General features: G+C 43.5%; 1 protein-coding gene across 2 annotated transcripts in view; it reads left to right on the top strand.

Moving 5' to 3' along the window:
- Window positions 1–26,188, top strand: part of MTNR1A (melatonin receptor 1A) — a 370,867-nt gene that overhangs the window by 101,234 nt on the left and 243,445 nt on the right. Inside the window, exon 2 of one of the 2 annotated variants that reach the window (XR_012248400.1) lies at window positions 372–2,360. The exons of the other annotated variant lie outside the window; for it this stretch is intronic. The gene's annotated coding sequence lies outside the window, so the exon portion shown is untranslated. Of the gene's footprint in view, window positions 1–371; window positions 2,361–26,188 lie in introns of those variants that run through there. 2 annotated transcript variants of the gene reach the window in all.

The following is a 26,188-nucleotide window of genomic DNA, read 5'->3' as shown; positions in this document are numbered from 1 at the left end:
CTCCAACTACATTAAAAACCCATAAAACTTCATGTTCTTCTTAGATAATATTGTTAATCACATCACTGCTTTTAGCCAACTCATACACTGACATCTCCTGATTCTGGTTTCTATCTCAGTTCAATATATACACTACCCACTGCCATATAATACCACTTATTAACTATCACAGTGTCCTTCAGCTGTTCTAATTAATATCCTTGGACTCCATCCATACTTACTAATGACCTGAGTGCCATTTTATACCTCTATTCTAGGGAGAGCTTCAGCTCTTTTAGCAAAGTTAGTTGATTGTCCAAGATGGCTGCTAGATCCAACATGGCTGTTCAGAATATTATGACTTATCATTCTCTTACAAATTTTACCTTAAGGCTTCTGCTAAAAAGATGAAGATGAGGAGGAATGACAACAGACCTAAGCATACCTTCAAATCAACAAAATAATGGCTTCATCAGAACAAGATCAAAGTTTTGGAATGGACCAGCCAGAACCCAGACTTGAATCCAATTGAAAATCTGTGGTTTGACCTGAAGAGGACACAGGATATGCACTCGCAATCTGACAGATTACTACTACTGAAAGGAAGTGTGCACAAATATTGCCAATCCTAGATGAACCATGCTGATAGACCGCTACCAAAAAAGACTGAATGTTGATATGAATTCAAAGGGTACTTCACCAAAGTATTAGTTTAAGGGTGTACATATTTATGTAACCATGGTATTTTAGTTCATTATTTTTTTCTTTCCACCGAAAAAGCTTTTAAGGGAAATTGTCACCCCGGCCCAGACTGACACTGGCTCTACATTGGGGCTCAGTTGGCAGTCAGTGCCGGGGGCGGTTACAGCCACCACTCTGTATTCTCACAGCGATGACTGAACCAGCACAGCCCCCATGACTGAAACCGAATGTTAGCAGGGAGAGTAAAGTTAATTTTCTCCCCGCTGCATTCGGCTGAATGCAGGCACTGGGCAGCATGATAACGCTATTAACCTGCAGATTAACTGCATATCTGCAGGTTAATAGTGTTATTTCTGGTGACAGTTTCCCTTTAGTTTGTTTTTCAATTGAATTGAAAAGATTATTGGTAGCATTAAATATGGAAAAAGTTCTGAAATTTTTCTACTTGGTAAGATTTTTTTTTTACATAAAAATAAAAATGTAACATTTTATTTTACATATTTTTTTTTACTAAAACCTGGCATTTTAACAGGGGCATGAAAACTTTTTTATATCCTTTGTATCTGACAATGTGACAGTTTTTATGCCACAAATAAGTTGGTTTCAATTAAAACCAAAAATAACTTCAAATGAAAATTTAATGTAGCATCCCTCAAAATGATCAAAGTTCTTTATTAAAGAGCTACCATTTTTTTTCCTTACATTTTTTTAAATAAATCAATATTACGTGTGCAAATAAGAAACTGCATAATATAGTTTATCTTATAAATTTGCTTGTTTCTCCACCTGGACAGATTTATTACTTTCAAAATTCTTAATTCTTGGATAAAATCTCTCTTCAGTGAAAACAGATTTTCCCATTGCTGAGATAGGAGATGACAATTTGTGCTAATAAAATTCTAGGGAGAACTGTGACTGTCGTTTAATAAGTTCTTGCAACAAAATGTCTGTCCGCCTCCAGCCCTCCCCTCTCCTTTTCCTCTCCTCTCCATAGAATTTTAAAAGCACCTACTGTCATATATCTGTAATTGGAATATCAGTCTTCACTGAATAAAAAAATGTATCATGATGGTTACAAGTTAAACCCCTTCCCGACATTCGCCGTTCATGTATTGTGCAAGTTGGGAATGGGTGTATGGAACAGACTCAGAGGCTGGGTCCACCCTATCGCTGGTAAATAAATGCTGTGACAGCTAAGATCCATCTCTAACAGCCACGGGCGAAGCGGAGCTCTACCCCATGGCTGTTAAACTATTAAGTGCCGCTGTCAATATCTGACAGTGACATTTACTGCAACATGATAGCGGGGTGATGATGGGTTGCTATGGCAGTCTGCTGAAGACCCCTATGTCTGCTATCACAGTGCTCCTTTCAAACCCAGCCTGTACCTGGCTTCAAATGACACCATGATTTTTACTATGTACAGCAATATTGAATTATTGCTGTATATAGTATAACCAATTTTATAAATACAATAAACAGAAAAATCAATATTTACAAAACTATGAATACGAAAAAAAAGGAAAAAAAAAAAGGAAAAAAAGCACAAAAATTCAAATCACCCACCTTTTTCAGTATTGAAAAATAAAGTTCTTTCTTTAAGTCCCAAAAGTTTGATCTATCAAAATGTAAACTTTGTTAACCAGATTGGTAAGCATTTCAAACAGGAAAAAAATGTAAATGACAAAATTTCTGTTTTTTTTTTTCACTACACTATAATGCTGCAAAAAAACTAAATGAACAGCAATCAAAATGTATGTATTCCAAAATAGTATCAATAAAATCTGCTGGTTTCAGAAAAGAACAAGCTCTGACACAGCTTTATTGAACAAAAAATGTAAATGTTATGGGTCTCGGAGAACAGCGACACAAGCATTTTTTTTATATAAATTCACAATTTTTTTCACTACTAAAAATTTTTTAAAAAATGGACACGTTTGGTTACTCCATAATCATACTGACCTGAAGAAATCATGTTTTCAGATTATCTTTATGATACAGTGAACACTGCAAATACAACCTCCCCCTCCTAAAAAGAAGGCAGAATTGCATTTCTTTTCACAATATCAGCACAATTCAAATGTTTTGTTCCTGTTTTGCAGTACATTATACTGTATGCTAAGGCTATGTGCCCACGATGCAGAAATGCTCCGGATTTTTTTCTGAGCGTCTCTGCATCTCCCCTGGCAGAAAAAATGCATGCGGATTTTACATGTGGATTGTACATGCATTTTTCCTGCCAGGGACAAGCGGAAGTGAAGCGTTCTTCACATGCATTTTCGCATGTGGGTTCTCAAGCACTTTCCAAGCGATTTTAGCATCACTTGGAAAGTGCTTGACAACTAGGTCACACTATATAAATCCATGCAACCGGCATAGATTTTATATAGTATGACCATAAAAGAATGGTAAAAAATAAATATTATACTTACCTTCTGATGGCCCCCGGTGTCCTTATCCGATCCGTCCGGTGTCCCCGGTGTCTCGCGGTGGTCTAAAAGGACCTTCCATGACGGGTCACGCGACCGCCGACGTCAGCGGTCACGTGACCCGTCACATGACTAAATAATGTCATGGCAGGTCCTTTTAGACCATCGCGAGCTGCCGGGAAGCCAGGACGGATCGCTATGCAGATCGGGGGCCATCAGAAGGTAAGTATAATGTATATTTTGTATTTTATTCTTTTTTTTTACAGGTACTATGGTAGCCGGGTCTGGAGGAGAGTCTCCTCTTCTCCAAACCCGGGTACCATCCGCACATTGAACCGCATGATATCCGCATGTGCAGATGTAGTGATGCGGATATTAGGCGATTCAATGCAAGTCAATGGCGGCAAAAACACAGCGATTCCGCAAAATAATTGGTAGCGCTTCAGATTTTTCCGCAATGATAATCCGCAGTGGAAATTTCCGCAGCATGTGCGGATTATCATTGGGGAACATGGCAGACCTTCTACCAAGCGTCTTTTAAGCATTTCTGCAGCGGAATTGCTGCTGCGGAAACGCTTAAAAAATGCATAGTGGGCACACAGCCTAATGGCTATAATTTAAAATTACAACACATCCACCAACAAAACAATCCCTCATATGTGGATGAAAATAAAAAAGTAAAATTGGCTGCAGCAGAAAGTAATTAAAGAGGGCAAAAGTGGTTGTTTTTTTCTGTTATTTTATTCTTGAAGCTCCCTTGCAAACTATGTTTTTTAAAAAATACACCATTATAGCTCCAGAGATTTAATTTAGTGCTTACTTTTTATGGTCTTGTTAAATTAGCTCGATCTACTACACAAAGGGTCAGATTGTGTTCAGCAGGTATAGCTGGGAAGCAGACAACACACTTAGGTGTCATGTTAATAATATGGCTCAGAGGGAAGTCCCTGGGTCAGTGTTTATCTATACCAAGAGCTTCGAACTGTTCAAAAGTTTGGCAATTTTACATGTAATATTGAATTCCAGTAAATAAACAAGAATCATTGTTTCTCAAAAGGTCAAAAAGTCAAGGTCTCTTGGACGACTGCCAACACGTCTGCCAGCACGTCTCTACATCTGCAGTGTGTATCTAAGCAAGACATTTTTATCAAGCTTTACAGATTAGCAGATTAATATAATAACTCTAACATTTTCCCTCTTTTACTTGTATTATTGGCTTGTATCTATATTAACCCTATTCCAAGCTATTGGATGGGGTTGATTAACCTACCCTTACTTCACATAGAGAGATCCCTTCCATTCTTTCTACTAATCTAGTTCTTAAATGGGTTGTCCACTGGGTGGGGGGGTCATAGCAGATAGGCACTTTTGCCTGTCAGCCGAAAGTGCTGACAGGCTCACTCTGATAACAATGAACAAAACCTGGATTAGACTCGACTTTTCCACACCACCACATGACAGCAGCACATAAAGTGTTTTTAATGTTCAATATTGAATGCGGCCTGCCAGTTGTTGCCTTATAGAGTCTATGGATGACCCTACTTATATTTTTTTCCTGACTTTGCACTTTGAAGTACCACAACTACACTTTCTTAATTTTTTAGGAGGCACTCCAGTTAGTGCCGTCAAGGGTGTATGGATGACCCTGCTTGTAACTATTGGCAGGATTTGCACTTGGTGCATAGCCTTTATGAGTCTGGGAGTACCACTACATTACAATTTGAATAGAATGTGTATGAGGCCCTCCTTTATGTCTAACACAGGGTGTATCTGAGTCTCTCTGAGTCTCTAATTTTTGGTACTTCTCGCTTCCTATATAACTTACACTAAAATTTCAAATTTCTTAATAAAAAAATTAATTTTGGTTTGCTTAAATTAATATTTTTTTAAATCCTTTTTAAACTTTTCCTGATATACAAGTCATTACAGGAAAATGTTTCCTAAAATTTTTTTTTCCTGCAAACTCCAACTTCTCATTTATTTTCAATGTTTTATTGTCTGTACTTAAAGTGAAGTAAAAGTGTAACGCCATTGTTTTCAGCAGAGATACTTGCAGGGGTCTTCCCCATGCTGTTCTCCTTCCATTCAGCACTTTTCCCATCCATTTCAACATTTTCACTGCCCCCCAGACCTCCTTGTAGGGTGTGCCGGAAAAATGCTTGGATTTCCCATTGACTTCCATTATACTTGTTACTCAAAACGAGCATTCGAGCATTAGAAATTGCTTGGTTTGATAAAGAACATCCGAGCATTTTAGTGCTCGCTCATCTTTGCTTATCACGTAGTTTTGTTCTGAAGTTACAGGACTAATATCCAGTCAAAATTCTTAGTGAAGGGGTGGTGGTGGGTGCTTTGGTTATCGATGTCAGACAGTGCCTTAAGGAAGCTGTGGCTGGTGCACTGTAAGGCTTGCCTCCCGGTAAGTTTTTTGCGCCTTCTTCGCTTTGCACTGATCTTCTTAACAAAGTACATAACTCTGTGTTGGCTGGACATCATGGTTCCTCTGGCACCTGGAGAGCCATATTCAGGTCCTTTTGGTGGCAGAGTGCTCGAAAAGATATGGATGAGTATGCCCATAAGTGCATGTTTTGTGCTAGGTCTAAAACCTCTCACCAGGCCTCGACAGGATTTCTTTTGCCTAACGAGATCTTGTGTCAACCTTGGACCTACTTGTCTATGGATTTTGTCTTGCATTTACCTAATTCCGGTGGTAATAATGCAGTGTGGGTGGTGGTTTATTTTAGCAAGATGGTTCACTTGGTCCATCTACCAAAAAGTTTTAGCTTCATTGTTTATCTCTCACGTCTTTAAGAAACATAGTGTTCCTAAAAACATTATTTCCAATAAGGGATTCAATTTGTGGCTATTTGATAGTGTAGCTTTTGCTCCAGGTTAGGAAAATGAGCCAGGAATTGTAACAATATGTAACATGTTTTGTCTCATCTAATCAAGAGGACTGGGTAGATTTTCTTCCTCTGGCTTAGTTCGCACTCAATAACTGCACCTCTACCTTTTCCGGTACCACACCTTTTTTTTGTTTTGGGGGTTTTCATCTGGTTTTTGGAGATTTTTATAGTCTGCAGTCTCCGGTCCCAGAGGAGGAAAGATATTATTCTCATTTAATTAAGGTCTGGAGAGAAGGTAAAAGAGGTCAATAAGTTGCAATTGGACCAAAAGAACTACCAACCGCAGACGTAGGGGGGCTCCTTTCCTTACGGTAGGAGAGGGTTATCATCTAAATATCTCCATCTTAATATTCCATCTAAAAAATTTGCTCCTAAATTTGTTGGATCGTATAAGATAATCAAGATCATTAATCCGGTGATGGTTAAACTCCAACTTCCAGTTGTATGGAGGATTAATAATTAATTCCATGTCTCTCTTCTTAAAATGTTTGAAGGGATGCTGGGTCCTCATGACAGTTTTGAGGTAGACTTGGAGTATGACAAGGAGTATGAGGTGGAACGAGTCTTGAAATCCAAAGTTGTCAGAGGGCGACTGCAATTTCTCATTATGTGGAAGGGTTTCAGTCCAGAGGATAACTGTTGGATGGATACTAAAGATCTACATGCCTATCACCTAGTGAGGGAGCTCTATCTGCAGCGTTAGCAGTTGGGGAGCTCGGTGGCTCCAATGGCCCCTCGTTGAAGGGGGGTACTGTCATGAATTTGGATTCGAACCCTTGATCTCGTGTTTGAACCACGGTCAATTACATGTTTTGTTTGGGTGTTTTATTTCAGTGATCTTTGTTTTGGTTGGTTTTGGGTAACAGGTGTTTTTCATTTACTCATTTTTGTCTGTCCTACCACCTTTTGGGTGCAGCTTTATATATCTTCCCCTGCTTGTGTTTCCTGCTGGTGGTAGTCTTTTTTGGATTCATTAACTCGGGTGTAGTTTATGTTGGTATCCGTGGTTTTGTGTGTGATTCCTTTATTTCTTAGGGAATTGCTACTCTAGCGATTTCTAGGAGCTGCTAAGGACATTCAGTATAAGCTGCTGTCAAGTGGGTTTAGGTGTTTCTTAAAGGAATATAAGCTAACGGTAAACAGTCATCCCATGACTTTCCAGTTTCTTCAATCATTTTTTGCATTTTGAAATTCAGAGTACCATCGAGACTTTCTACCTTCCCATTACTTTTGGAATGATAGGGAATGTGCAGGGTTTGGATAATGCCCAAATCTTACATATTAACTTTAGAACTTCACCAGTTAAAATAGATACCTCTTTCGCATTCTATCGCCTTAGGTACTCAGTATTTGCACACTACAGTACCTCTGCTACTAGCTTTTTGGCTACTGTTTTGGCACATGGTCACTTTTTGGACCAGCCACAAAAAACATCCACACATTCTAGTGCATACTGGTATGTCCCTACTTGAAGCAACTGTATGAAATCTATGTGCAGTCACCGGAATGGGTAGAAAGGGAACATTTCCTGGAGGCATTATGTAGCATCGGTGTCTCTGCCTCCTGCCGGGCAGAGATGCCGTTCCCCTCACCGCCACGGTGCAGGTCTCGTGTCTTCCAGCTCCCCTGCTGCTGTGGCGGTCACCGCGCGCAGATTTCCGGCACTGTGCTTAGGGCACGCTCTCCCTCCCTCTTAAAGGGGCCGCGTGCACCGTCCTATAGAGTCCCCGGCCAATGGCCGGAGGACTTCCCCTACATAAGGCTCCTCCTCCAAAATGGAGGTGCCTGTGCAAGGTTGTTGTTCCGTGTGCTAACCACTTGCTCCAGCCCTCAGGTCCCGCTCCCTGTCAGTCCTGCCTACCAGTCTTTCTGTCAGTCCAGCCCGCCAGCCTGTCTAACAGTTCTGTCCTCCAGTCTGTCTACAATTGTGCCCACAAGCCTGCTTACCTTTAGCACCTGTCTGTTACCAGTTGTGCCCGCCAGCCAGCCTACCCAGAGCACCCATCTGGCTATCTGCCGAACCAGCCTGCTTGTCTACCCGGACCACCCGTCACCCTTCCTGCCGTGCTCATCCGCTGTACCGGTCAGTTCCTGCTATCTGACCCATGGGAGTCACCTGCTCTCACACAAGGTCGGTCCCAGAGTGGCACCTGGTCCACCTGCCCAGTCCCTCCCTGGTTCACGGAGTCTACTAAGCTGCCGTGTGACCTTCAGGCCGAGTAGGCACTTAGTCACGCCCCTCTGGTCCCTCCTTGCACCGAAGCACAGAGGTTCCACCACCCGGACCCATAATAGTTTGCACAGGCCATGGAACCCGGTGGCTCCCAGGCTCCTTCGCTCTCTGACCTGTACCAGGAGGTCTCACGTCAAAGATCCCAACAGGAGAGGATCCTGTCCTATCAGCAGACTGTCAACTCCCGCCTGGACACGCTGTCCACCCTGTCTGTGTCCGTCTCTAGCTGAGCGGCACCCACTCCCGTGACACCTCAACCTACTGGCGCTATGGCACCCAGCTCTGGACCCTGGCTCTCTACGCCTCCACGTTTTGGTGGTGACCCCGTCTTATGTTGGGGCTTCTTTAATCAGTGCACGCTGCACTTTGAACTCCTGGCACATCAGTTCCCCTCCGACCGGGCCAAGGTGGCGTTCATCATGTCTCACCTCACCAGGGAGGCATTGGCATGGCTAAACCCTCTGTGGGAAAGAGGGGATCCCCTGGTGTCCAATCTTCTGGCTTTCCTCGTTGCCTTTCGGAATGTCTTCTATGAGCCCGGACGAAAATCTTCTACTGCCTCCTCACTTCTCCATCTCTGTCAAGGGAGTCTCTCTGTGGGTCAGTATGCCATAAGTTTCCGAACCCTCGCATCTGAGCCTGCCTGGAACAACGTGGCTCTGGTGTCCACCTTCTGGGAGGGTCTTTCTGGACGGATCAAGGACGAGCTAGCCGGTCGTGACATCCCTTCCACCCTGGACAACCTGGTGTCATTAGCCACCCGAATTGACATCCGTTTTCTGGAACATGCTAAGGAGACTACCCGGGAGAGAAGATTTCCGTGTCTCGCTCCTGTATTCCAAAAGCCAGCCTCGCAAGCAGCAATTCCCCGGGCATGTTCGCCTGAGCCCATGCAAATCGACCAAACCAAGATGGTGAAGTCTCGCCAGGAGACATGCCGAGCCGAGGGGAGTTGCTTCTACTGTGGCAGTAAAGAGCATCTGATCCGTTCCTGCCAGGAAACTCAAGTGTCTAGGACTGCTCGGAGAGGTTATCCTAGGCAAGAGTAAATCCTCTCCGTCCTTGACTCTGTCTGTTTCTATTTCCAGTGGTGAGACCCGCTTCTTCGAGATTATCCATCTGGATTCCAGAGCCGCTGGGAATCTCATTCAACAGGCTGTTGTGGAGTGGTATCAGATTCCTACTGTACATCTGGCTGAACCATTGGCGGTTGCCTCCGTGGATGGGAGGCTTCTTCCGGAGACCATCTCGCTCGTCACAGAGCCTGTAACTCTTCAGGTGGGAATGCTGCACTCGGAGAAGATCTCCTTTCATGTGCTGTCCGGTCTCTCTCACCCCCTCTTGCTTGGTCTACCCTGGTTACAAAGACATGAGCCTGTCCTGAATTGGAGATCTGGTGAAGTGCTCCGTTGGGGTCAGGAATGCCATGAGTCCTGTCTGGTTCCGGTTCGTCCAGCTCGATCCCCGCCTACTGCAACTAATCTACCTGGTCTGCCGGCACCCTACTGGTTGTATGCGGACGTATTCGACCAAAAGGAAGCAGAGACACTACCACCTCATAGGCTGTATGATTGCCCCATCGACCTGGTACCGGGTGCTTCTCCTCCCCGCGGGCGTATCTACCCCTTGTCACTGGCTGAGACCCGGGCCATGTCTGAGTACATAGAGGAGAATCTTGCTTCTCGTCAAGAAGAAAGACGGCTCTCTACGTCCCTGTATCGATTACAGGGGTCTTAACCAGATTACCATAAAAAATAAGTACCCCCTGCCTCTCATCTTGGAGCTGTTCGACTGCCTTAGAGGCGCGAAGAGCTTCACCAAGCTCGATCTTCGTGGGGCGTACAATTTGCTCCGGATCCGCCAGGGAGACGAGTGGAAGACGGCATTCAACACCCGGGACGGTCACTACGAATACCGCGTAATGCCCTTTGGTCTCTGTAATGCTCCAGCCGTCTTCCAGGAGCTGGTTAACAACATCTTCCGTGATCTCCTGTATTCTTGCGTGGTGGTGTACCTGGACCATATCTTGGTCTTCTCTCTGGATCTGCCCTTTCACCGGAGGGATGTTTGTCAGGTTCTGCTAAGGCTCCGACAGAATCGCCTATACGCTAAATATGAGAAATGCCTCTTTGAGCAGACCTCTCTACCGTTCCTGGGCTATATTATCTCCGAGACTGGTTTGCGGATGGATCCTGAGAAGGTCTCTGCCGTCTCAAAGTGGCCCCGACCCGAAGGGTTGAAGGCGATTCAGCGATACCTGGGCTTCGCAAATTATTACCGCCTCTTCATCCCTCACTTCTCCTCCTGGACTGCTCCCTTCTCCGCGCTCACCCATAAAGGAGAAAATCCCAGGGTATGGACTTCCGAAGTGGAAGAGGCCTTCGTCTCCCTAAAGCAGGCCTTCTCCTCCCCTCCTGTGCTACACCGTCTAGATTACAACAAGCAGTTCTTCCTGGAGGTTGATGCATCCTCCTCCGGAGCCGGAGCGGTGCTCACCCAGAAATCCTCGTCCAGGAGAATGGTAACCTGCGGCTTCTTCTCCAAGCTCTTCTCCTCGTCCAAGCGCAACTACTCCATAGGAGATCGTGAGCTGCTGGCCATCAAATTAGCGCTGGAGGAGTGGCGCTACTTGCTGGAGGGGGCTCTGCACCCGGTGGTCATCTACACTGACCACAAAAACCTCACTTCTTTGCAGAACGCCCAAAGATTAAATCCGCGTCAGGCCAGGTGGTCTCTATTCTTTGCTCTAGTCTTCTTCACTCTGCATTACCGCCCAGCGGACAAGAACATTAAAGCTGACGCTCTATCCTGCTCATTCCTGTCTTCTGACCTATAGGAGGAATCATAGAATCATAGAATCATAGAATGGTAGAGTTGGAAGGGACCTCCTGGGTCATCTGGTCCAACCCCCTGCTCAAAGCAGGATTCACTAGATCATCTCAGACAGATGTCTGTCCAGCCTCTGTTTGAAGACGTCCATTGAAGGGGAACTCACCACCTCTCGTGGCAGCCTGTTCCACTCATTAATCACCCTAACTGTCAAAAAGTTTTTTCTAATATCTAATCTGTGTCTCCTCCCATTTAGTTTCATCCCATTGCTTCTAGTCTTTCCCTGTGAAAATGAGAATAAAGATGATCCTTCTACAATGTGACAGCCCTTGACATATTTGTAGACAGCTATTAAGTCTCCTCTCAGTCTTCTTTTTTGCAAGCTAAACATTCCCAAATACTGCAACCGTTCCTCATAGGACATGGTTTGCAGACCAGTCACCATTCTGGTTGCTCTTCTCTGAACTTGCTCCAGTTTGTCTATGTCTTTTTTAAAATGTGGTGCCCAAAACTGTACACAGTATTCCAGATGAGGTCTGACCAAAGAGGAGTAAAGACCGATAATGACTTCACGTGATCTAGACTGTATGCTTCTGTTAATACATCCCAGAATTGTATTTGCCTTTTTTGCTGCTGCATCACACTGTTGACTCATGTTCAGTCTATGATCTATTAATATACCTAAGTCTTTTTCACATGTACTGTTGCTTAGCTCTATTCCTCCCATTCTGTATATGCTTTTTTCATTTTTATTGCCCAGATGTAGTACTTTGCATTTTTCCCTGTTAAAAACCATTCTGTTGGTTGCTGCCCACTGCTCCAGTTTATTTAGGTCTTTTTGAATCCTCTCTCTCTCTTCTCTAGTATTAGCTATCCCTCCTAGCTTTGTGTCATCAGCAAATTTAATCAGTTTACCCTCAATTCCTTCATCTAAACAATTGATAAAGATGTTGAACAATACAGGTCCCAGGACGGAGCCCTGTGGTACCCCACTTGAGACATTCATCCAGCTGGATGTGAAGCCATTTACAACCACCCTTTGAGTCCGATCACTAAGCCAGTTATGAATCCACCTAACTGTTGCCTGGTCCATTGCATACTTGGTCATTTTTTAAATAAGGATGGTGTGAGATACTTTGTCAAATGCTTTGCTGAAGTCAAGATATACTATATCTACAGCATTTCCCTGATCCACCCAGTCAGTGATTCTGTCATAGAAGGAAATTAAGTTAGTCTGACATGACTTGTTAGTTACAAACCCATGCTGACTCTGGTTAATCACTTCATTCTTATCCATGTACTTACATACATGTTGTTTAATAATGTGTTCAAAGATCTTTCTTGGTATAGAAGTCAGACTCACCGGCCTATAGTTCCCTGGGTCCACCTTCTTCCCCTTTTTGAAGATAGGAACAACATTTGCTCTTCTCCAGTCTTCTGGGACTTCTCCTGTTCTCCAAGAATTTTCAAAGATTATGGAGAGTGGTTCTAAAATTTCTTCTACGATCTCCTTCAGTACTCTGGGGTGTAATTCATCTGGACCTGGAGACTTGAACTCATTTATGTTAGCTAAATATTCCCTCACAATCTTTCTGTTTACCGATAACTTGGATTCCTCTATTCCTTTAAAAGGACAGTGAAGATCAGTTGATGTTACATTTTCTTTCTGAGAGAAAACAGATGCAAAATAGGAATTAAAAAGTTCGGCCTTCTCAACATCCTCTCTTACCATTTCTCCATTTTCATCCTGTAAAAATCCTATAGCATCTTTGACTTTTCTTTTACTTTTGACATACCCCAAAAATCCTTTTTTATTGCTTTTGACATCTCTTGCAAGCCTTAATTCATTGTCAGCTTTAGCTAACCTGATACGTGCCCTGCAGGATCTGCAGACTGCATTATAATCTTCTTTAGATATGCCTCCCTCTTTCCATTTAATAAACATTTCTTTCTTTCTTTTTAGCATGTGTTTAAGTTCTGTGTTCATCCATCCTGATTTCCTTAAATGCTTCCCATTCTTCCTACTTTTCGGGATTGTTAACGATTGTGCTTTGAGAATCTCATTTTTAAAAATTTCCCATCCTTCCTGGACATTTTTGTCCAGGAAGGACAAATATCATTGACCCCTCCAAAGTAATGACTGTGGCTCCGTTTGATCGGTCTCATCTTCCACCCAGTAAGACCTTTGTAGCGGTTCCTGATTGTAAGAAGGTTCTACTCTGGGGCCATTCATCCAAACTAGCCGGTCATGCTTGCCAGAGGAAGACCTTTCTGCTCATCGTCTGACATTACTGGTTGCCTTCCCTGCGCAAGGATGTTGCAGCTTGTTCCTCCTGTCCCTGTAACAAGGTTCCCAGGCACCTTCCATCCGGCCGTCTCCTTCCTCTCCCTGTGCCTTCCGCTCCATGGCAACACATTGCAATGGACTTCATTTCGGATCTCCCTGTTTCTGCCGGTTGTACTGTCATTTGGGTGGTCGCTGACCGCTTTTCTAAAATGGCCCACTTCATCCCTCTGCCTGGTCTTCCATCTGCATCCATGCTGGCTAAGGACTTCATCCATCACATCTTTCGTCTTCACGGCCTACCCCTCTACATTGTGTCTGATCGCGAGGTTCAGTTCACTTTGCGCTTCTGGAGAGCTACGTGTAAGCTGCTGGATGTCTCCTTGGATTTCTACTCTGCTTATTATCCTCAATCCAATGGTCAAGTGGAACGTATCAACCAGGTCCTTACCAGCTTTCTTCGGCACTTTGTCAACGATCACCATAATGATTGGGTTGAGCTCCTGCCCTGGGCTGAGTTCTCCTATAAAAACCATGAGAGCGAGTCTTCTTCTAAATCCCCATTCTTTGTAGTCTCCGGTCAACACCCCCGGATTCCGTTTCCCGTCTCCTTTTCAGTGGACAATCCTGCCGCGGAGTCTCTGGTCAGTGAATTTTCGGCTATTTGGGAAGACACTAGATCTGCGCTTCTTTAGTCCTCCGAGCGGATGAAGAAGCATGCTGATAAGAGACGTCTGGATCCACCTCAATTCCATCCGGGAGACAAGGTCTGACTTTCCTCCAAATATGTTCGTCTCAAGATACCTTCCTATAAGTTGAGTCCGCGGTTCATCGGTCCATTCGAGGTTCTGAACCAAATCAATCCCGTGGCTTACAAGCTGAAACTCCCGGCCACCTTACAGATTCCCAACTCCTTTCATGTATCCCTCCTCAAACCTGTTGTACTTAATTCCTTCTCTGACGATCCAGGTACCGCTCCAGCTCCAGTCTCTGCTGAGGACATCTTTGAGGTAGAAAACATTTTGGCCACCAAGAGGGTAAGAGGAAAGACTTTGTTTCTTGTGGATTGGAAGGGGTTTGGCTCTGGGGAGAGGTCTTGGGAACCCAGGAAGAACATTCATGCCCCTCATCTTCTTAAAAAATTTCTTGCAGGCCTAAAGAAGAGGGGGCGTAAAGGGGGGGTAATGTAGCATCGGTGTCTCTGCCTCCTGCCGGGCAGAGATGCCGTTCCCCTCACCACCGCTGTCCAGGTCCGGCATCTTCCCGCCCTTTAGCTGCTGTCGCACGCACCGCGCACAGCTTTCTGTGCACTGTGCTCAGGGCGCGTGCGCTCCCTCCCTCTTAAAGGGGCCGCGTGTGCTGTCCTATAGAGCCCCCGGCCAATGGCCTGAGGACTTCCCCTACATAAGGCACCTCCTCCAAAATGGAGGTGCCTGTGCAAAGTTGTTGTTCCGTGTGCTAAACACTTGCTCCAGCCCTCAGGTCCCGCTGCCTGTCAGTCCTGCCTACCAGTCTGTCTGTCAGTCCAGCCCGCCAGTCTGTCTAACAGTTCTGTCCTCCAGTCTGTCTACAATTGTGCCCACCAGCCTGCTTACCTGGAGCACCTGTCTGTTACCTGTTGTGCCCGTCAGCCAGCCTACCTGGAGCACCTGCCTGTAACCTGCCGTGCCCATCAGCCTGCCTACCTGGAGCACTCACCTGTTACCTGTCATGCCCACCAGCCTGCCTACCTGTAGCACCTGCCTGTTACCTGTCGTGCCCGCCAGCCAGCCTACCTGGAGCACCCATCTGGCTATCTGCTGAACCAGCCTGCTTGTCTACCCGGACCACCCGTCAGCCTTCCTTCCGTGCTCATCCACTGTACCGGTCAGTTCCTGCTATCTGACCCATGGGAGTCACCTGCTCTCACACAAGGTCTGTCCCAGAGTGGCACCTGGTCCTCCTGCCCGGTCCCTCCCTGGTTCACGGAGTCGAACATGCCGCCGTGTGACATTGGTCAGGCCGCGTAGGCACTTAGACACGCCCCTCTGGTCCCTCCTTGCACCGAAGCACAGAGGTTCCACCACCCGGACCCGTAACACATTATCTGATTGTGCTTAGATATGTATGGCACAGACTGTTCAGGCTGCCACGAAAGAGGTCGCTGCCTGATAAAATCCTGGTATTATCCAGTATCTATCAACTGACATTACTATTGATTCCTTTTAACACTGAGCTGAATCATGAATCCAGTGGGTTATCCTAGGAAAGACAGTACCTCACATCCTTTTTTCACACACCATCCACTTACACTATCACCTATTTTCCTAAACCCCATCTCACTCCCTGGTGACTTGCTGCTTTTTTGGTATCTTGAGGTCCAGTGGCTCACTAGATTTAGTGATACATAGAACTACCACAGAGAGTTGCCTTTGGCCAGCCACCTTGGCTGCTTTGCCTCCCTTTGGCTTTCTTAGTTTACTCCTTAATGTAGACATGCAGCTTGATACTACCTACCTGCTTGGGAAGATTTGGGGCTTTGCAAAGAGCTTTATGGGTTCACCTGCTGCTCCGCAAAATCTCTGCTCTTCCATATAGGACAACAGTCATGTGTCACTCCAAAGTCATATCTGCAATCTGTATATATGTTGGCTGTTTGCCACTCTGCCATTGTGCACTGTACACTGTGAGTGCTTTAGGTTCTGCTTCCTGCATCAATTCCTCAACCCTAGTGGTCACACCATATCCGGTATGTGGATTATTCTCACTATAATATCTGGACCTTTCAATGAACAATTTTAAGTCATAATTCAAAATGTGGGTATCCACTACGAGTTACTTCAGTTTTCAAGCAGTCGTGGTAGTAATCCAGATGATCAAAAGGAAAAATAATTGTGTTTTATGGGTGCTTCCCAACATTCATAGTCCAGTTCTCCATACTCTACATTAGCTCTATCCACCCTTGCTCTTTCTGCAGCATCCTCATATGTAAGTTCTTGTTTCTGTTCCTTTAATTATCACTCATCTATCACCTCTTCTGGACCCCATGGTAACAATGTATCTGGTTCAAGTACCATGCATTTTTCTTTATATTGCATATCATTTCAAAGATTTTATGCATTCTCTATTCTCTGAAGTCTGGCTAGATGGGGATCCCGGATGTTTTCAGTAGGTATGACCAAAGAGCACACAGACAACACAATTAGTGTCAGATCAGTATGGCTCTGAGGGAAGTCCCAGAGTCAGCATTATTTATATCAAACAGTTCAAATTGTTCATACTTTGGGTATGTTTACAAAGTGATGCACATACAAAAGTAAATTCTAGTAAATAATAAGAATCATTGTTTTTCTGAAGATAAAAATGGCATGGTCTGACAACACATCTGCCAGCATGTCTGCACATCTGCGGTATGTATCTATGCAAGACATATTTTATTGAGTGACTCTAGCAGTCTTTACCAAAGGGGTCTTTACCAAAGGGGCATTACTCACAGAATTCTCTGGAGGTATATCTTTAGACTTATTTGCATTATTTATCTCTCTGCTATTATTAGGCCTCTCTGCATCAATTATCAAGATTTAATTTATGGTGTACAGTGGGTACGGAAAGTATTCAGACCCCTTTACATTTTTCACTCTTTGTTTCATTGCAGCCATTTGGTAAATTCTAAAAAGTTCATTTTTTTCTCATTAAAGTATACTCTGCACCCCATGTTGACTGAAAAAAAACAAAAATGTAGAAATTTTTGCAAATTTATTAAAAAAGAAAAACAAATATCACATGGTCATAAGTATTCAGACCCTTTGCTCAGTATTGAGTAGAAACACCATTTTGAGCTAGTACAGCCATGAGTCTTCTTGGGAATGATGCAACAAGTTTTTCACACCTGGATTTGGGGATCCTCTGCCATTCTTCCTTGCAGATCCTCTCCAGTTCCGTCAGGTTGGATGGTGAACACTGGTGGACCGCTATTTTCAGGTCTCTCCAGAGATGCTCAATTTGGTTTTGGGCACGGCTCTGGCTGGGCCAGTCAAGAATGGTCACAGAGTTGTTCTGAAGCCACTCCTTTGTTATTTTAGCTGTGTGCTTAGGGTCATTGTCTTGTTGAAAGGTGAACCTTCGTCCAAGTCTGAGGTCCAGAGCACTCTAAGAGGTTTTCATCCAGAATATCTCTGTACTTGGCCGCATTCATGTTTCCTTCAATTGCAACCAGTCGTCCTGTCCCTGCAGTTTAAAAACACCCCCCATAGCATGATGGCAGCATGATGACCACCATGTTTGACTGTTGGGATTGTATTGGGCAGGTGATGAGCAGTGCCTGGTTTTCTCCACACATACTACTTAGCATTATCACCAAAAAGTTCTATCTTCGCCTCATCAGACCAGAGCATCTTATTTCTCATAGTCTGGGAGTCCCTCATGTGTTTTTGAGCAAACTCTATGCAGGCTTTCATATATCTTGCGCTGAGTAGAGGCTTCCGTCGGGCCACTCTGCCATAAAGGCCCAACTGGTGGAGGGCTGCAGTGATAGTTGACTTTGTGGAACTTTCTCCCATCTCCCTACTGCATCTCTGGAGCTCAGCCACAGTGATCTTGGGGTTCTTCTTTACCTCTCTCACCAAGACTCTTCTCCCACAATTGCTCAGTTTGGTTGGGCGGCCAGGTCTAGGAAGACTTCTGGTGGTCCAAAACTTCTTACATTCAAGGATTATGGAGGCCACTGTGCTCTTAGGAATCTTGAGTAATGCAGAAATTCTTTTGTAACTTTGGCCAGATCTGTGCCTTGCCACAATTCTGTCTGAGCTCCTTGAGCAGTTCCTTTGAGCTCATGATTTTCATTTGGTCTGACATGCGCTGTGAGGTCTTATATAGACAGGTGTGTGCATTTCCAAATCAAGTCCTATCAGTTTAGTTAAACACAGCTGGACTCCAATGAAGAAGTAGAACCATCTCAAGGAGGATCACAAGGAAATGGAAAGCATGTGACTTAAATATGAATGTCTGAGCAAAAGGTCTGAATACTTATGACCATGTGATATTTCAGTTTTTCTTTTTTAATAAATTTGCAAAAATGTCTACATTTCTGTTTTTTTTCCAGTCAAGATGGAGTGCAGAGTGTACTTTAATGAGAAAAAAATGAACTTTTTAGAATTTACCAAATGGCTGCAATGAAACAAAGAGTGAAAAATTTAAAGAGGTCTGAATACTTTCCGTACCCACTGTATATTCATTTACTCTACTGTTAACCCTTGTAAAGCCTGAACCAATGTTTCTTCCTTTGCAAGATTTAATTCATGGCATATCCACATATTAAAGGGGTTGAAAACTACTTTATAAGTCGCTTTCATGTGAATTAATTGCCATGGATAAGTTATTTTGTAAATACCTTAGTTTCCCAAATCTTTCTGCAGCCTGAGCTGCTCTCACATGATTTCTGATTCTCCCTGAGTTTCTGGCACAGGAATCTGACATTACATCACAATCATGTGACTTTCTTCCTGGGTGGGTGAGTGGGTGATGCTCTGTTCAGCAAAACTCATTGCACATGGTGCTGGAGACATAGCTCTCTCAGCTCTCATCAGAGCTTTATTCCCTCTATTACATACATGCATTCATGCATTTCTCTCTCGCCATCCATTCATCTATCCATCCATCCTATTTCAAGAACATGATTAGTCAGTGAAGATGAGCAGGCAAATGTAGTCAGAAGGTAGCAGACGATTCTGAAGAGGAAATTACTGCTGTTAAACCAGAGTTGGTTCCAGAGCTCAGGAAGTGAATTAGAAAAACATAAATCATAAAATTTGGCAAAAAGTTATAAGGTGCTCTTTAGGGGTATTATCCTTATGAATTTATGGCAAAAAAGTTACAGAGTTAGGGTATTCGAAAAAATATTTAATTTACCTTGCTATTAACCCTTGTAAAGCCTGAACCATCACTTCTCCCTTTGCAAAATGTAATTTATGGTATATATGCATTTTCTTGTGTCTGTTTCCTAATGCTATATTGTCATATAATTCACCTCAAGTTTTATGGTAAAAGTTGACAAGCAAGTTTGTTTATATATGGAGTTAATTGCCTCATCCAGTCTTAATTCAGTTGATTAATTTTTTTAACAAGTTAAATTAGACCTAGATCTAAGCACAAACTTCATTATAAATTTAGACTTAGACAAGAAGTAGGCACCCATGCAGAATTTGTCTAAGTGCCTTATTTGTCAAAGTTCACAGCAGTGAAACATTGCAGTTAGACAGGGTAAGATATGCAAGGTACTCAAAATAACTTGTTTCTAGTTCATGCTTGGTGCAAGATGCTCTAGTTGCTGTTTTCATTCAAATCTACTGCCCTTTCATATATTTTGTGCACTCTATCCATATCAGACCTTCTCTCCTCCCTTTTCCCTTATACATCTCACATACTCTTTTCATATTCTTAAAACACGCACATTCATACTCTTTCACCATAAAATGCATGAAACGCTCTCACAAATCACTTAATCTTCTGTTCACTCTCTATTCTCTTTCTCCTAGTTACAGGCGATAATTCCCTTAACCTGGGGCCCTCCTTGTCCTAGTAAAAATAACTCATGCTCTAATGCACAGAGAATCCCTTTTAGTCTCCTTTACATTCAGTGCATGCCTTCCCCTGTCTCCTTTAATTGTGTCTTTTGGAACTCCCAGTTAGTGTGTAACAAACTCTCATATATTCACAACTTCTTCATTTCAAATTCCCCTAACCTTCTGACAATCATTGAAAGCTGGATGCAGCAGTCAGATATTGCATCTGCTGCAGCTCTCTCATATGATGACCTAGCAGTTTCTCATACCCTTAAACCTGAGAACAGACAAAGAGCATTGCGTCTTTCATCAAAATGCGCTTTTCAGTTAATCTCTTCAGTACCCTTAGTTATGTTCCCCTCTTTTCAGACTTTTCCATCAGTTTTCCTTACAAGTAGTGATAAGGTACTACCCTGTGGACCAATCCCCAAATTTCCTGGATCGTTTTGTAACCTAGCTTCCGAAATTTCTATCCTATGACATTACCACTCTCATCATGGGGAACTTAAACATCCTCATTGAAAATCCACTCATCTTCTGTCTCTAACATCATCTCTAGGCCTGAAATATCGGGTATCGACCGATATTCGCGGTATCGGAGTTCCGATACTGAGTTCCGATACTTTTAGAATATCGAATACCGTAATCGGAAGTTCCCATAATGCCTGCGCTCTGCAGTGTCTCTGAAGGATGACAAGCTGGATGGCAGTGCTCAGCTTACTGTACTTGTCATTTAGTGTTAAAGGATTTATAAAAAAAAATAATAGTGTTTTCATGCACCGTCTCTTTAAAAACGCCGGCCGGCAATTCAGCAGCGGCATACACCGATACCCGACAATTTAGAACAGAAAGAATAGAGCAGGCAGGCAGCTCAGCGCTTCAGCAGGAGAATTCTCCCACGCTGGGATGGCATTGAGATGACAGGCTGGATGGCAGCTGAGTGCGCTGCCATCCAGCATGCCATCCTTCATAGACACTGCAGAGCGCATGCATGCATAAGGTGAGCTGAGTTCATTGGACATGAGCTCACCTCATGCACGTCACTGACAGCGTGGGAAAATTCTCCTGCGCTCAGCGCTTCAGCAGGAGAATTCGCTCACGCTCACTGCAAGCGCAGGAGAATTTTCCCACGCTGTCAGTGACGTGCATGAGGTGAGCCGAGTTCATTGGACATGACCGCGGCTCATCTTTATGCCGTCACAGCGAGACACTGAGGAGCGCAAGCATGCCTGCGCTTCTCAGTGTCTGCGGCATGGCAAGCTGGATGGCAGCTTTCGGCTGCGATCCAGCCTGTCATGTGAATGTAGCAGAGCTGGAGCCGTCGTGGGAACCATGGAAAGGTAAGGATAATGTTGCTTTATTATTTTACTTTTATTGCAGAAGACATTGGTTTCAGCTGGAATGGGCGTGATGGTAAGTATGGTTTAATTTAGAACAATAAAGAATTGTGTGTTTATTTCAATTAAAGGACTTTATTCTGGGTGTTTTTTTTTTTTAACTTTGACTATGGGGTTATTAATGGGGGTGTCTTATAGACGCCTCTCTATTACTAACCCCTCTTTATGTCAGCTGGCATTATAAGCTGACATCAACCCCAGCCCTATTACCCCACTGCCACCGCTACAGGGTAGTGGGAAGAGCGAGGCTAAGTGCCAGAATTGGCGCATCCTATGGATGCGCCATTTCTGGGGTGGCTGATGGCTGGTGTTTCTAGCCTGGAAGGGGGCCAATATTCATGGCACCCTTCCTGGGCTATTAATGTCAGCCCCCAGCTGTCTGCCTAGCCTTTGCTAGCTATTAAAATAGGGGGGACCCCACGTCATTTTTTTCGGGGTCCCCCCATTTTAATAGTTAGTAAAGGCTAGGTATTCAGCTGGGGGCTGATATTAGTAGCCTGGGAAGCTCAGTGGGTATTACCCCCTTCCCAGGCTTCAAACATCTGCCCCAGCTGTACTTCTTATATATGTGACTGACATGTTTCTATCTATCTAATCTATGTGTGATGCTCTATTCTTTCTGTTCTAAATTGTCGGGTACCGATGTATGCCGCTGATGAATTGCCGGCTTTTTTAAAGAGACGGGTGCATGAAAATCGGAGGGCACTAGTGTGTTCCAAGTGCCCTGCTATGTTTTTCATGCACCCGCCTATATACCCTGCCTGTCTGTCTGCCTATATATTCTGCCTGCCTGACGTTTAATTGAGCACTGTTCCCATTGATTTGGGCAATTTTTGACCTTCTGCAGACCGCCGGGGGGAGCCGCCCGAAAAATGCTCGAGCTTCCCATAGACTTATATTGAGCTCGTTGCTCGGGTCGAGCACCCAAGTATTCCAATGGCTCGACCCGAGCTTCGAGCACCCGAGCATTTTAGTGCTCGCTCATCACTAGTCATAATCACTTTGTTAACATGGAATAACTCAAAATCTAGAAATATAATTCTATCTTTGGCGATATGTGCAGTAAAGGATAATCCCCATTTATTGTTATTCAATGATTTGACAAACAAAGATGCTTATGAAACACTGCCATGCCAAAGAATAAAGAGATTGTTAATATAACGACGATAATATTTGATCTGTTTGCTGTGTCAGATGTGATGGGGGATAAAGACTCAAATCGCCCCATGAATAGGTTTGCAAAACTTGGGGCAACCCGAATCCCCATGCTATGCCATGCTGCTGTAAGTACAATTTGTCTTGAAATAAAAACAAGTTGTCTTTTAATATGAATTCTAATCCATTTACGAGAAAAAGTTTCTGTTCAGACCTAATATTGGGATTTATGGACAAGTAATGATCTATAGCTTGAAGACCCAATTTATGGTCTATATTTGAATAAAGTGCTGTTACATCTAATGTCAAAAACTAAAAATCATCCTCCCATATGATTTCCCTAGTTTCTTCAATTAACTGATTAGAATCTCTAAAGTAGGAGGGTAGTTGGATTACAAAATCGTGTAAGAAAAGATCAATACTATGCGATTATGAACTAGTTAGAGAACCAATCCCTGATATGATAGGGTGTCCTGGGGGATTTTCCTGATGTTTGTGGACTTTGGGGAGATGATAAAATATAGCCCTATTTAGGGGAGGAATTGGTAAAGAATCGCATTTTGGTTTTATTTAAAAAAAAATTTTTAAACGCATTATTAATGAGTTTCTGGTAATTAAGCTCATACTGCACAGATGGATCATTGGTAATCTCCATATAATATATTTTTATCTGACAAGATATTATAAGTTTCTTTTATGTAGTCTAAATTGTTTTGTATAACCACCCCTCCCCCTTTATCTGCCTGTCTAATTACAATTAAATAATGCGTTCTCAGGGATTCAAGAGTTTTCTTTGCATTGGCAGTTATGTTGTTTGTGCCAGATTGTTTTGATTTAATGGTCCAAAATTCCTGTGGAATACACATACCTTGGTAGATGATAATTGTAAGCATCAGGATTAGTGATGAGCGAACGTGCTTGGATTAGGGGTTACCCCAGCACGCTCACATGCTAACCGAGTATCTATGGCGTGCTCGAAAAATAGGTTCAAGTTGCCGAAGCTGCATGTCTCATGGCTGTTCGACAGCCACAACACATGCATGGATTGCCTGTTTGTTTGTCAATCCATGCATGTGTTGCGGCTGTCGAACAGCTTCGAGACATGCAGTTGCAGCAACTCAAACCTGTTTTTCGAGCACGCCAAAGATACTTGGTTAGCACCCAAGAATGGTTGGTTAACCCCTTATCCGAGCTTGCTTGCTCATCACTAATCAGGATTTGAAACCTGTCTCCAACTTTTATCCCATACATCATAGAGGTCACCATCTTGATACTTTTTTCTCTTTAGTGGTGGAGGAATCATCTACTGAACTGCTGTGGAGAAAATCTTTGACATCCAAAGACTTTATACATTGTAAGTTTATGCTCAAAACATATAACTCTGCCTTTCACCTTTCCAAACAAGCCTACTTCATCACCACACTATTGTTAGAACGTGTTCACACACAGGTAATGGTTGAAGGAAAGGACGTACAAAGAGAGACGCCAGATCTACACCCAACTGGTCCCTGCTCAGACTAGGAAAGCTTTGCTAATTGAGAAGCTGGAACTCCTAACATCATCTACATAGAAGTATAGCCAGCAAAGAAAGTCAGTGAGAGGTGATTATATAAAGCCCTTCCCAAAATGTGATAGGACAAAACCAAAAAAGAAAATGGAAAACACCAGAAGTGAAGGAAACCAAGAAAAGAAATGCAAGGGCAAAAGAACCATCAGCATTTGGACAGTGTTGAATCGGGCTGTGGCTGAACAGAGATGGAAACAGAACATAGAGAAAAAAGTCACCAGATTGAGTCCCAAAACTGAACCATGATAATTATCCAACAATCCAAAACAAGTCTTTGACGCTTTTACCTCCCTCCTTAGTTCTAAAATGCAGGTCCCAACAACCTCGGTGCTGCCAATCTGACCAATTATTTAAAAGAAAATATTGACAAAATCTAACAGAAAATTCTCTCCTAATCCCCTAATATCATGGATCCTCTTTCCTCCCTCACTTCACCAAGTTCACTTTCCATCTTTGAATCGGTCACAGAAGAAGTTACCAGGCTCCTCTCTTCTTGCCCAACCACCTGCACACCTGCAGTGTCCCTATTCTCTCACACCACCTCCAATTTCTGTTCCCTACTGTCACTACCCACCTATCTAAAATATTTTACCTTGCTCTATTATCTGGCACCTTTCTCTCCACCTTTAATCATTCAGTCATAACCCCATCACTAAAAATTCATCTTTAGTTACCATTGCTTTGGTAACTACATATCTATCTCTTAACTTCATCTATAAACTCTTGGAAAGCTTTTTTTCACTCTCATCTAATCTTCTATTCTCCAGATAACATTCTTCTTGACCCTTTACAATCTGGTTTCTGCTCTACACTCTATAGAAACTTCCCTTACTAAAGTATCTAATGATATACTAACAGTGATATCTAATCACCACTTCTCCCTGCTGACTCTCCCTGATCTTTATGCAGCTTTTTACACTGTGAATACTGCTCTCTCTTGGTTCTCCTTCTACCTTTCTAACTGCTTCTTCAGTGTATCTTTTGCTGGCTCTTGTTCCCCTCCTCTTCCCTTTACTGTTGAGGTTCTTCAGTTCAGTCCTGGCTCCAGGGGCGTACATAGAAGTCATGGGGCCCCATAGCAGAAGCTCTAATTGGCCCCCCCACCTATAAAAAATAAATATTTGTCTGTGTCACAGAAGAGCAGCTCTCATAACTTTCCAGCCTTTACATAGTAATTTACCTCCTTCTGAAGTCGTAAATTCCTCCTTCATTGCCCCCATAAAGTATGATGCCAACAAAAGTGCCCCCCAAACAGTATGATACCCCTATGGTGCATTCCTCCACATTAGCCTCCACATGCACAGTATAATGACCCTATTGTACCCCACATCAACTCCCACGGCAAAGTATGGTGACCCTAACACAGTATAATCCCCCAACTGTGAACCCCACAGAGCCCTCCATACACTCTCATGGCCCCCACACAGCCCTCCAAACAGTATAATGACCCCACACTAACCTTCACACTGTATAATTGCTTTCATACAGTATAATGGCCCCCCCAAATAGCCCTCAAAATATTATAATGGCCCCACATAGCCTTCCATATAGTATAATGCGCCCCCATAATCCTCCATATAGTATAATGCTCCCCCCATAAACCTCCATATAGTATAATGCGCCCCCCATAATCCTCCATATAGTATAATGAACTTCCCATGGTCCTCCATAGAATATAATGCACTCCCCATAGTCCTCCATACAGTATATTACACACCCCATAGGGTAAAATGCAGCCCCCATATAGTATAATGCACGCCACAGTCCTGCAGTATTATGGGCACCACGTACTCACTGATTTTAAAATACCGTATATTTTAAATAAGCCGACCCGAATATAAGCCGAGGCCCCTAATTTTACCACATAAAAATGGGAAAACCTATTGACTTGAGTATAAGCCTAGGGTGGGAAATGCAGCAGCTACTGGTAAATTTCCCCATCCTCGTATGTGTGGCCCCCCTCAATCCCACAATCCCTGGTATGTGTGGCCCCCACAATCCCTGGTATGTGTAGCCTCCTCAATCCCCCAATCCCTGGTATGTGTGGCCCCCTCAATCTCACAATCCCTGGCATGTGTGGCCCCCTCAATCCCACAATCCCTGGCATGTTAGCCTTTACATAGTAATTTACCTCCTTCTGAAGTCGTAAATTCCTCCTTCATTGCCCC

The sequence above is a fragment of the Phyllobates terribilis genome, unplaced genomic scaffold, assembly GCF_046119375.1.
Source record: "Phyllobates terribilis strain yellow unplaced genomic scaffold, ASM4611937v1 Scaffold_1__5_contigs__length_1240528914, whole genome shotgun sequence".
Classification (NCBI taxonomy): domain Eukaryota; kingdom Metazoa; phylum Chordata; class Amphibia; order Anura; family Dendrobatidae; genus Phyllobates; species Phyllobates terribilis.
Note: the sequence above shows the minus strand (reverse complement) of the source record. Positions and strands in the feature narration are given on the sequence as shown.